This window comes from Budorcas taxicolor, chromosome 7 (genome assembly GCF_023091745.1).
Source record: "Budorcas taxicolor isolate Tak-1 chromosome 7, Takin1.1, whole genome shotgun sequence".
NCBI classification, from domain to species: Eukaryota; Metazoa; Chordata; class Mammalia; order Artiodactyla; family Bovidae; genus Budorcas; species Budorcas taxicolor.
This window is the reverse complement of record NC_068916.1, coordinates 15,229,448-15,240,499: the sequence shown is the minus strand read 5'-3', so window position 1 is coordinate 15,240,499 and position 11,052 is coordinate 15,229,448.

Sequence of the window (11,052 nt, the reverse complement as noted above, 5' to 3'; positions counted from 1 at the left end):
TTTTACAGGCAAGAGTACTGGAGTGAGTTGCCATTGCCTTATAAATGTTAGGATTGGAAATGGAGCTGATATCTATTCTTGCCAGAAGAGGGCGCATTTGCCCTAGAAGCCTTCCTTTCAGGACCACTGGCCTAAACGGCACTCACCTCAGCAAAACGCTGATCTAGAAGCCTTGGGCTAAAGCTGCCGGTTTCTCAGTGTGGTGGAGTCTTCACTGAGGCCACGTCTGGAAAACATCCACCAATAAAGCCCACCTTAGGGCCTTTGCATTTGCTATCGCCATTGTCAGCAACATTCATCTGATATACCCATGACCGGGTTATATTCTCACTGCCCCATTCCTCTTGACTTTCCCAATCTTTTTTAACAATTTATTTTCTAATTTTTATTTTTGGTTGCACCGGGTTTTCATTGCTGTGCTCAGGCTTTCTCTAGTTGCCACAAGCAGGGGCGGCCCTTCACTGTGGTGCTCGGGCTTCTCACTTGGTGGCTTTTCTTGTTGCAGAGCACGGGGCTCTAGGTGCTTGGGCTTCAGTAATTGTGGCACATGGGTATAGTTGTTCCACGCCATGTGGAATCTTCCTGGACTTCGAATTGAGCCCATTTCCCCTGCATTGGCAGGTTCTTATCCAGTGTACCACCAGGGAAATCCCCCAATCTTTTTAAAAAACCATTTCATTTCTGTACTTTTTTTGGCCGCACTGGTCTTCACTGCTGCTCAGGCTACTCTCTAGTTGTGGTGTGCTGGCTCCTCATTGGCGTGGCTCCTCTTGTTGTGGAGCACGGGCTCTAGGGTGCACAAACTTTAGTAGTTGCAGCTTTAGGGCTCTAGTTGTGGCCCATGGGTTTTTTGCTCTGTGGCATGTGGGATCCTCCTGGATCAGGGATCAAACCTGTATCTCCTGCATTAACAGGCAGATTCTTTACCACTGAGCCCCCAGGGATGACTTTCTCAATCTTAAGAAACTTCCAGGGACTTCTGTGGTGGTCCAGTGGTTAAGACTTCCAGGCTCCCAATGCAGGAGGCGCGGGTTCCATCCCTGGTCAGGGAAGTAGAACCAGCAACCCTCAATTAAAAAGATCCCACATGCTGCTACTAAGACCCCACAGGTAGATAAGCAAGAAAATTTTAAAAACAACCTTCCATCACTGATGAGTGTATATCACATAGCCTGTAAGTCATATTATGCTTTTAAAGACTTTTGTACATTGACAATGCCCACTTTTTTTTCCAAACATTGATCTATTTATTTGGCTACACTAGGACTTAGTTGCGGCATGCAGGGTCTTCAGTCTTCATTGCAGCATGCAGGAGCCTTAGTTATGGCATGCAAATTCTTAGCTGTGTTACATGGAATCTACTTACTTCCCCATCCAACCATCTCATCCTTTGTCATCCCCTTCTCCTCCTGTCCTCAATCTTTCCCAGCATCAGGGTCTTTTCCAATGAGTCGAGAATTTAATAAACTTGACTTATGATTCTATTTTATTTAAAGTAGATTTATTTAAGTTTTTATAACAGATAATACATCATTCAAAAAATATGGATAAAATGTATACTGTGAATTAGCTTTCCCATGCCTGTCCCATGTAATAGTGCTAACCTCTTAATGTTTTTTAACCTCTTAATATTAAGTGATGTTTAGTATTCATTCTTATGTATACTTACAGACATATTTTACAGCATGATAAAAGAAAATATATAGTTTATTTTTGCAGTTATTTTGTTTGGAGTTGATTTCATCTCAGTATACTAATGATTTTTTTTTAACCTTCTGGACTGTTTCATGCTAGACTGATGATGTTTTTGAATTATCCTTTTCCACTAGTCATGGCTCACTGACCCATGGAATTGTCTAAAATTTCAACACTCTAACAACTGACTCAAATATAAGTTTCATAATAGTTTTTGAAGAACTCAATAGCACCAAGGAGGTTTGGGAGAAATTGCTGTCTGTTCCATTAATAAAATCATATTCACTTCAGTTCAGTCGCTCAGTCATGTCCAACTCTTTGCGACCCCATTGTCCCGTTCTCCTCCTGCCTCCAATCTTTCCCAGCATCAGGATCTTTTCAAATGAGTCAGCTCTTCACATCAGGTGGCCAAAGTATTGGAGTTTCAGCTTCAACATCAGTCTTTCCAATGAATATTCAGGACTGATTTCCTTTAGGATTGACTGGTTTGATCTCCTTGCAGTCCAAGGGACTCTCAAGTGTTTTCTCCAACACCACAGTTCAAAAGTATCAATTCTTCGGCACTCAGCTTTCTTTATAGTCCAACTCTCACATCCATACATGACTTCTGGAAAATCCATAGCCTTGACTAGTCGGACTTTGGTTGGCAAAGTAATGTCTCTGCTTTTTAATATGCTGTCTAGGTTGGTCATAACTTTCCTTCCAAGGAGTAAGTGTCTTTTAATTTCATGGCTTGAGTCACCATCTGCAGTGATTTTGGAGTCCAAAAAAATAGTCTGCCACTGTTTCCACTGTTTCCCCATCTATTTGCCATGAAGTGATGGCACCAGATGCCATGATCTTAGTTTTCTGAATGATGAGGTTTAAGCCAACTTTTTCTCTCTCCTCTTTCACTTTCATCAAGAGGCTCTTTAGTTCTTCTTCATTTTCTGCATAAGGGTGATGTCATCAGCATATCTGAGGTTATTGATATTTCTCCCAGCAATCTTGATTCCAGCCTGTGCTTCATCTAGCCCAGCATTTCTCATGATGTACTCTGCATAGAAGTTAAATAAGCAGGATGACAATATACAGCCTTCACATACTCTTTTCCCTATATAGAACCAGTCTGTTGTTCCATGTTGTTCTAACTGTTGCTTTCTGACCTGCATACAGATTTCTCAAGAGGCAGGTCAGGTGGTCTGGTACTCCCATCTCTTTCAAAATTTTCCATAGTTTATTGTGATCCACACAGTCAAAGGCTTTGGCAAAGTCAGTAAAGCAGAAATAGATGTTTTTCTGGAACTCTCTTGCTTTTTCCATGATCCAGCGGATGTTGGCAATTTGATCTCTGGTTCCTCTGCCTTTTCTCAAACCAGCTTGAACATCTGGAAGTTCAAATCCCTTACAATTATACAGTGGAAGTGAGAAATAGATTTAAGGGTCTAGATTTGATAGACAGAGTGCCTGATGAACTATGGAATGAGGTTCGTGACATTGTACAGGAGACAGGGATCAAGACCATCCCCATGGAAAAGAAATGCAAAAAAGCAAAATGGCTGTCTGAGGAGGTCTTACAAATAGCTGTGAAAAGACGAGAAGCGAAAAGCAAAGGAGAAAGGGAAAGATATACCCATTTGAATGCAGAGTTCCAAAGAATAGCAAAGAGAGAGAAGAAAGCCTTTCTCAGTGATCAGTGCAAAGAAATAGAGGAAAACAATAGAGGAAAGACTAGGGATCTCTTCAAGAAAACTAGAGATACATAGGGAAACACTTCATGCAAAGATGGGCTCAATAAAGGACAGAAATTGTATGGACCTAACAGAAGCAGAAGATATTGAGAAGAGGTGGCAAGAATACACAGAAGAACTGTACAAAAAAGAGCTTCATGACCCAGAGAATCACGATGGTGTGATCACTCACCTAGAGCCAGACATCTTGGAATGTGAAGTCAGGTGGGCCTTAGGAAACATCACTACAAACAAAGCTAGTGGAGGTGATGGAATTCCAATTGAGCTATTTCAAATCCTAAAAGATGATGCTGTGAAAGTGCTGCACACAATATGCCAGCAAATTTGGAAAACTCAGCAGTGGCCACAGGACTGGAAAAGGTCAGTTTTCATTCCAATCCCAAAGAAAGGCAATGCCAAAGAATGCCCAAACTACTGCACAATTGCACTCATCTCACACGCTAGTAAAGTAATGCTCAAAATTCTCCAAGCCAGGCTTCAGCAGTATGTGGACTGTGAACTTCCAGATGTTTAAGTGATTTTAGAAAAGGCAGAGGAACCAGAGATCAAATCGCCAACTATGTTTATAGAACTGTTCAATTTTGCTGATAAGGTGCCTGTGAAATGGTCTCTCCATTGGCTTTTATTTACATTCCATGATTGCTACTGAGATTGAATGCCTTTTCAGATGTTTGAGACATTTCCTGACATCTTTCATTACTTGGTAATAATTTGGTAGCAGATTCAATACAGCTGAGCTGAGCACTTGTATATATAAATTCTCCATTTGGAACAAAAATACAAAATAGTGATATTTGGAGATTGTAAATACAAGAGTATTCATTGAACTGCACTTTTGTATTTTATACACTTTTCTTCATTTTTAATATTCCACATGTCCAAGTATATAAAAAAACTCAAAACACAAAAGGTGAACAAACTCAGTCCCACCTCATCCTCCACAGACTTTCCAACACATCCACCCACTTTCCAGCTCAGCCTTTCCTAGTAACATGTTTTATCAGATTCTTATGTCCTTCTAGTGTTTTTTTTTTTCATGCAGAGAGAAGCAAATATTGTTACATACTTATTTACATATATCCCTTTGTTCACAAAAGCAGGCTTGCTAGTTACTGTATGGAATACACTTCACTTTTTGTGTATACCTTGGAGGCTATTTCATGTCAGTACATAGTCTCCTTGTTCTTTTTAAAATTTATTCATTGAAAAAAACTCCAATACTTTGGCCACCTGATGTGAAGAGCTGACTCATTTGAAAAGACCTTGATGCTGGGAAAGATTGAAGGCGGGAGAAGGGGACAACAAAGGATGAGATGGTTGGATGGCATCACTGACTCAATGGGCATGAGTTCGAGTAAACTCTGGGAGTTGGTGATGGACAGGGAGGCCTGGCATGCTGCAGTCCATGGGGTGACAAAGAGTTGGACACGACTGAGCAACTGAACTGAACTGAAAAAAAATTTGGAGGGGATCATAGTTCCCTGGCCAGAGATTGAACCTGGGCCCTCAGAGTGAAAGCGTGGTGTCCTAACCGTTGGGCTGACTGGGAATTTCCATTTTTACATTTTTAAAAAGTTGCCCAGTATCCCAGAGTATGAATAGTCCACCTATTGCTTATTGGGTTGTTTTTCACTTAGGTTGTAAAATCTTTTGCTTCTACAAACAAGGCTGCAATGAATAATCTTGTACTTAAGCCATTCCACATGGAAGCAAGTATATGTTTAGGAAAATTTTCTAGCAGCTGGATGACTAGGTCAAATACTATAATGAGATCCTAGCAAATGCCCTCTATAGGGTTTGTGGCAACCACACTGACAGAAGCACACCCTCTCCAACCTCTCTCCTCACCTGCTGCATTAAAAGGAGAGCTCTGGTAACTCCGTGCTATTTTTAACGTGCATTTGTCTTATTCCCAGTGAGGTTTGGCATCTATTCTTCACTCCCACCTTCTTGAAACATTCTTCCTATAGACTTTCTAGCCTCAATCTCCTAGTTTTTTAGTATTTCTTTTTAAGTCTGCCAGGTAATAATATGATGGTGATGTTTAAGAACTAACATTGCCAACACTAACAGAGCACGTGCCAATGTGTATCAGGTGTCTGCTAAGCCATATGCTGTCATTTCCTCATTTGACTCTCTCAGTATAACAAGGTGGGTACTGTTATCTCCGTTTTATGAATAAAGTCACTGAGGCAGAGATGTTTTCTAACTCACTCCTGGTCACATGAGTAGTAATCAAGGAACAGGAATTGAAATCTAGTTTGGGGGCTACCCTGGTGGTAAGGAATCCGCCTGCCGATACAGGAGACATGGGTTTGATCCTTGATCTGGGAAGATCCCACATGCTGCAGAGCAACTAAGCCCGTGTGCCACAACTATTTAGCCTGTGCTCTAGAGCCCAGGAGCTGCAACTACTGAAGCTGTGTGTCCTAGAGGCCAAGCTCTACAACAATAGAAGCCCCTGTAATGAGAAGCCCAAACACCACAACTGGAGCGTAGCCCCAGAGAAAAGCGCAAGCAGCGATGAAGACCCAGCACAGTAAATAAAGTTTTTAAAAAAGAAGGAAATCTAGTTCTGTCTGAGCCCCATGAAGCCACCGTCTTATCCATCTTCTTTTCCTGGAGAAGGCAGTATTAGGGATTGTAGCACAGGGCAGAGACGAAAGGGTAGCCAGAAGAACCAGAAGAGGGGATTCAGAAACCAGGTGACTTTGGTCAAATGATGGGCACGCTACCTCAGTTTCTTCATCTTTAAATTGGGGCAGAGCATCATGATGAAGGTAAACAGTAAACGTCAAAATACACACATGAATATACATGCAATGAATATTAGGGAGCACCCACTGTCAGGCACTGTTCTCACTGCTGGTAACAGCAGTGAACAAGCAGACAAAAAACCATGCCCTGGAGGTATGAACAAGAAAATTTTGTAGAACATATCAGTCTCAGGTAGTGAAGAGTGTTGGGGGAATAATGAGGGCAGGAGAGGAGTTGGGAGGTGACTATTTTAAGTAGTGTGGTCTAGATCAGCCTCAATAAGGTGAGATTTGAGTCAAGGCCTGAAGGAAATAAAGAGGGACTCAAATGAGATCTGAGAGATCATTTTAGGCAGTGGGAACCATGAGAGCAAATTCTCTGCTGAGGTGGGAATGTACCTGGATCACTTGCGGTGCGGCAGGGAGAGCAACGTGGCCGCAGGGAGTAAGGGAAGGAGCAGAAGGTGAAGAGGTCACAGCATGAGATCGTGCAAGGCCTCTGGTTAGCAGTGGGGACTTCAGAGTTCTTCTGAGCTAGATAGGAGAGTGGAGGTTTCTTAACGAAGCGTTTAGAGTTTTTCCTATCCCCAGGGGTAAGTCGGGGGTTGGAGGTAAGTTGCATCCGAGGCTCAGTGGCATCTGCTTTATTTCAGCGCTGTTCAGCAGGTTGGCCTGGTGGGCGCCACAAGGCCGCCCTGAAATCGGTGCAGGGTGCCCGACTTCAGCACTCTGGACAGCGCCACGCATGTTTCCCGGAGGCCAGGGAAGCTGCAGGCCTGGGGGCGGAGCCTGAAGAAGCAGCCTATTAAAAGCCGCGCGCCGCGCACAAAGGGCTCACCCAATAGATAGGAGCTTGAGGAACTGTCCAATTGGGAGCGTTGGAGCGATGACGCACCGAACGACGTTGAGAGGCAGAGCTTGTGGAAAGCCTCTATGCCGAGCGGGGATTGTTGATTGGCTCTGTTGAAGCGACGGTGCCCAAGAGGCGGTCCTAAGAGCTTGCAAGAGGTCATTTTCCAAAGGGTAATTTGGAAAAACCGATCCTTGGGTGGTTTCTGCACCCAAGTGGAAGCCCGTGTACTTTCCCAGGTTGAAAGTCTCTGTGAAGCCCCCAACCCTTCCCTCTTTGGGGTCGACGCAACTATGCAGAGGAGCCCTCAAAACTGGAATAAGGGGTTCTCCTTATGGAGTAGCATGGAATTCTCAGATGCAGAACGGCAGGAGTTGGGTTTCCTCTGGAGTAAAGGGTAACTCTGACGTTGAACTGTGTTGTTGGAGAAGACTCTTGAGAGTCCCTTGGACTGCAAGGAGATCCAACCAGTCCATTCTGAAGATCAGCCCTGGGATTTCTTTGGAAGGAATGATGCTAAAGCTGAAACTCCAGTACTTCGGCCATCTCATGTATAGAGTTGACTCATTGGAAAAGACTCTGATGCTGGGAGGGATTGGGGGCAGGAGGAGAAGGGGACGACAGAGGATGAGATGGCTGGATGGCATCACTGACTCGATGGACGTGAGTCTGAGTGAACTCCCGGAGTTGGTGATGGACAGGGATGCCTGGCATGCTGCGATTCATGGGGTCGCAGAGTCGGACACGACTGAGCGACTGAACTGAACTGAACTGATGTTGAAATAGAAGTCTTTGCAGTCCTGGGGTTGGGTAATTGTCCCAAGAGCCTGGACGATGTTTTCTCTGATTCATTCAGATGGGCTTGAGAGTAGTCCTTGTGTGCTAATCTCAGCCCCCGCAGCCGGGGTGCCCTGCTAGCTTTTTGGGAAACACCAGAAAGGCCATGGACCAGGACTTCTGACCTGTGTGGAATGACCTCTATGGCCACTGTCTAGACATTCCAGCTTGTCTCCGCCACAGTAGAACAGAGTGGTGAGCCTGGACCCCTCTCCTTATCTTGGGCCAAGATTATAATGCATCACTCTTTGTCCCAGTCAGCTGTTTAGGATATGCAGGTGGTCCCTCACGAAGTCCAGTGGACTTTTGCCACTTTATCACTCTGAACCTCAGCTCAGTTGTTTCAGAACTCAAATCATTTTGTCGGTTTCTCAGCCTTTATTTTCACCTCTACTACACACAGGTTCTTTACCCAATATTCGAGGAACTGCTCTGGAGCACCACTCAGCCCAAGTTCTTTCTAGCTCAGAATCTTTCCACTGTTCTCCGTTGTCCTCAGGATGAGGCTGAGAACTCCTCTGCTTCCCAGTCAAGCCCCTGCACTGGATGGCTCCCGGCTTACATCAAGCCACACTTTTCCCTTCTCATGACCACAATGCTCACTCACCTGAGTATTGGCTCCTTGAATTCCATTGACACCTCCCAGAATTTTCTGAGCATGCCAGTCCCTTGGCTAATCCTCCTCAACACACCTTTGGGTCCCACTCAACCATATTGTTTCACTTGAGACACATAATGCCTTCCCCTAACACTCGACCCGAGCTGGGGAAGGGCCCTCCTGGTGCCTGGAAGCTCCTTGAGGGCTAGGCCCAGGTTCACTGCCATATTCCCAGCGCTCAGTACGTGGCTGAAACATAAGCAATATCCAATAAACGTTATGTGAATGAAACAAATGAGCACAGTAAGTTTTCGTTTATTCCAGAGTGGGTTAGAATGAGCATTTCAGCCAAAAATGCATGCTGCATTGTTGCCCAAAACTGTGTCCAGAAGTTTTATAATAGGCCTGTGAAGGGAAGGAAGAGCCTCGTGAGGCTCACACCTGGACACTGAATCCTGAGGCTCAACAGCCCAGCTGACTACACCAGAACAGGTTAATGGTCAGAGAGAGAACAAATGAATGTTTCCCTGTCAGGTAGAGGGTAGTTGGGCAGGTCAGGCTGCACCTAGACACAACCAGGGCCCTGGTGACTGCAAATCTAGAGATGTATGTCTCTGATTTTTGTCTCCACCATTGCTACTAAAGGCCCTCTTTCATCTGAGGTCACTAGTCCCCAGTACTTACACCATGATCAGTTCAAATTCCTGGCAAGGCCCTGTGACATCATCTCTTACCACCATGAGGTGTTAAGTCATACTTTCTCCCTTCCTACCTTCCCTCCAAAAGCACCCTTCAGGGTGGTGTCTGGTCCCAGGTCATTGACCCCCATGGCCTATCCATCAAGTACCCTGTCCTGATCACCTCGCCGAGGGTGTGGGCCACCAATCAATCCTTGTGCTGAGGCTCCTGGAGCTGTCTGCTGGTGACTCAAGGACACATGGCACCATCCTCCAGCAACACATGGGCCAACGTATCTCTCCATAAGCCAGCTGTTGCCTACCATGGCCATAGCTGAGGAGGAGCTGGAGACCACCTCCTCCACACTGGCCTCCAAGGCTTAGAGGACAATAGGCCTGGGAAAGCCTGGATCACATCTGAAGAGATGAGGTGTCAGCAAGGCCTTCTCCATGCTGAGGTATGGCCACATCTTGCTGAATCCAGGTTCCTGGGGTGGCAGGTCCCAAGGGCTGGGGTACCGTCCATGGCCTGCTGCATCGCCGCCACCAAGGTCCTCGAGTGGAGTCAGGGTGATGAGGGATCTGCGATTTCAAGCGGGCTCCTCAGACAGGGACTCACCTTGCTGAAAAGATGCTGTTGGCTCTGTGCTGTCCACACCTGACTACAGTAATCCTGATTGTGGCTGATGAGCTTCCAGGGCAGTGATAGCAGCAATGGAGGGTAGAACCTTTGCCCAGCCTTTTACTGGGTCAAAAAGTGTTCCCCAAAAAAAGCCTGTCCAATCCCTAACTACCAATACCTGTGAACCTAACTTTACCTGGAAACACATCTTTTTAGTTTTTAAAAAAGGATCATGGGAAGAATGCATCCTAGACCAGGGTGCGCCAAAATCCAGTGACTGGTGTCCTTACAGACTCAGGAAAAGTTCATGTGAAAACAGAGACGGAGACTGGCATGATGCTGTCACAAGCCAAGGGATGCCTGGAGCCACAGGAGCTGGAGGAGGCAAGAGGGCCATCCTGCTTCTTCCCAGTTAACTTGTCCTGACTGAGGGACTCCGTCAGGCCTCCATCAAAGATAAGCCACCCAGGCCCCAGCCCTTCCCCCGAGAGGACCATGGCAACAAGTCCCAAGTCCCTGAGGACGTGTCACCACAGGAACATCTTCCTCCGCTGCCTTCTTTGATCTTGAGATGCTTTCCCTTGTGGTGTCAGCATCCAGAAACGTGAATGGTGGCAGCAGATGCTGTTGGGAAACCCACGGTGAAACGTGTGGAGAATGCAGGTCCAGAGCTAAAGTCATGTGGCAGGTGGTGCGGGAGTGTTCCTCGCCATGGACTTCTGCCCACACCTTTATCATCTCAAACACAGGATCCCAGGGATCTCGAGTGGGTCTCCACTAGCACACATACTGAAGGGATACAGGGCACTTCAGGCCCCATTCCCCAAGCTGGACCATTTGAGATCCAGGGCCTCCTCTGCTCTGGCAGTTGACAAAATTCTTATGATGTTTTCCTATTTAGTGCAATCACCTTTCCTTCACCTCCCCGAGGAGGCAAATCTTTATCCTCCGAAGGCATGCTGGATGATTTCTGCCTCAGCCGAGTGACTGCATCAAGAATGGTTCACACTTCTCCCAATGGCCAAGGTTAACCAAGCACGGGAGGCCAAGGTGCCACCTGGAGCTCACAACTTGAACAGTACATGGTCTGAGAGTGGAGAGGCGGCAAAACTAGATGGACTTCTGCAGAGAGGCAGTCCCAGGCCTCACGGAGGGGCTCCTTCCAGACAGGCAGCTAACACCACTCTCCCCCTGGGGCAGGGCCGGAGTTGAGAAGGGCTGCTTGGGGAGGGGGCCACCGCTCCTCCACCTGCACACTGATGACCCCTAGGTGACAAATGTCCCCCA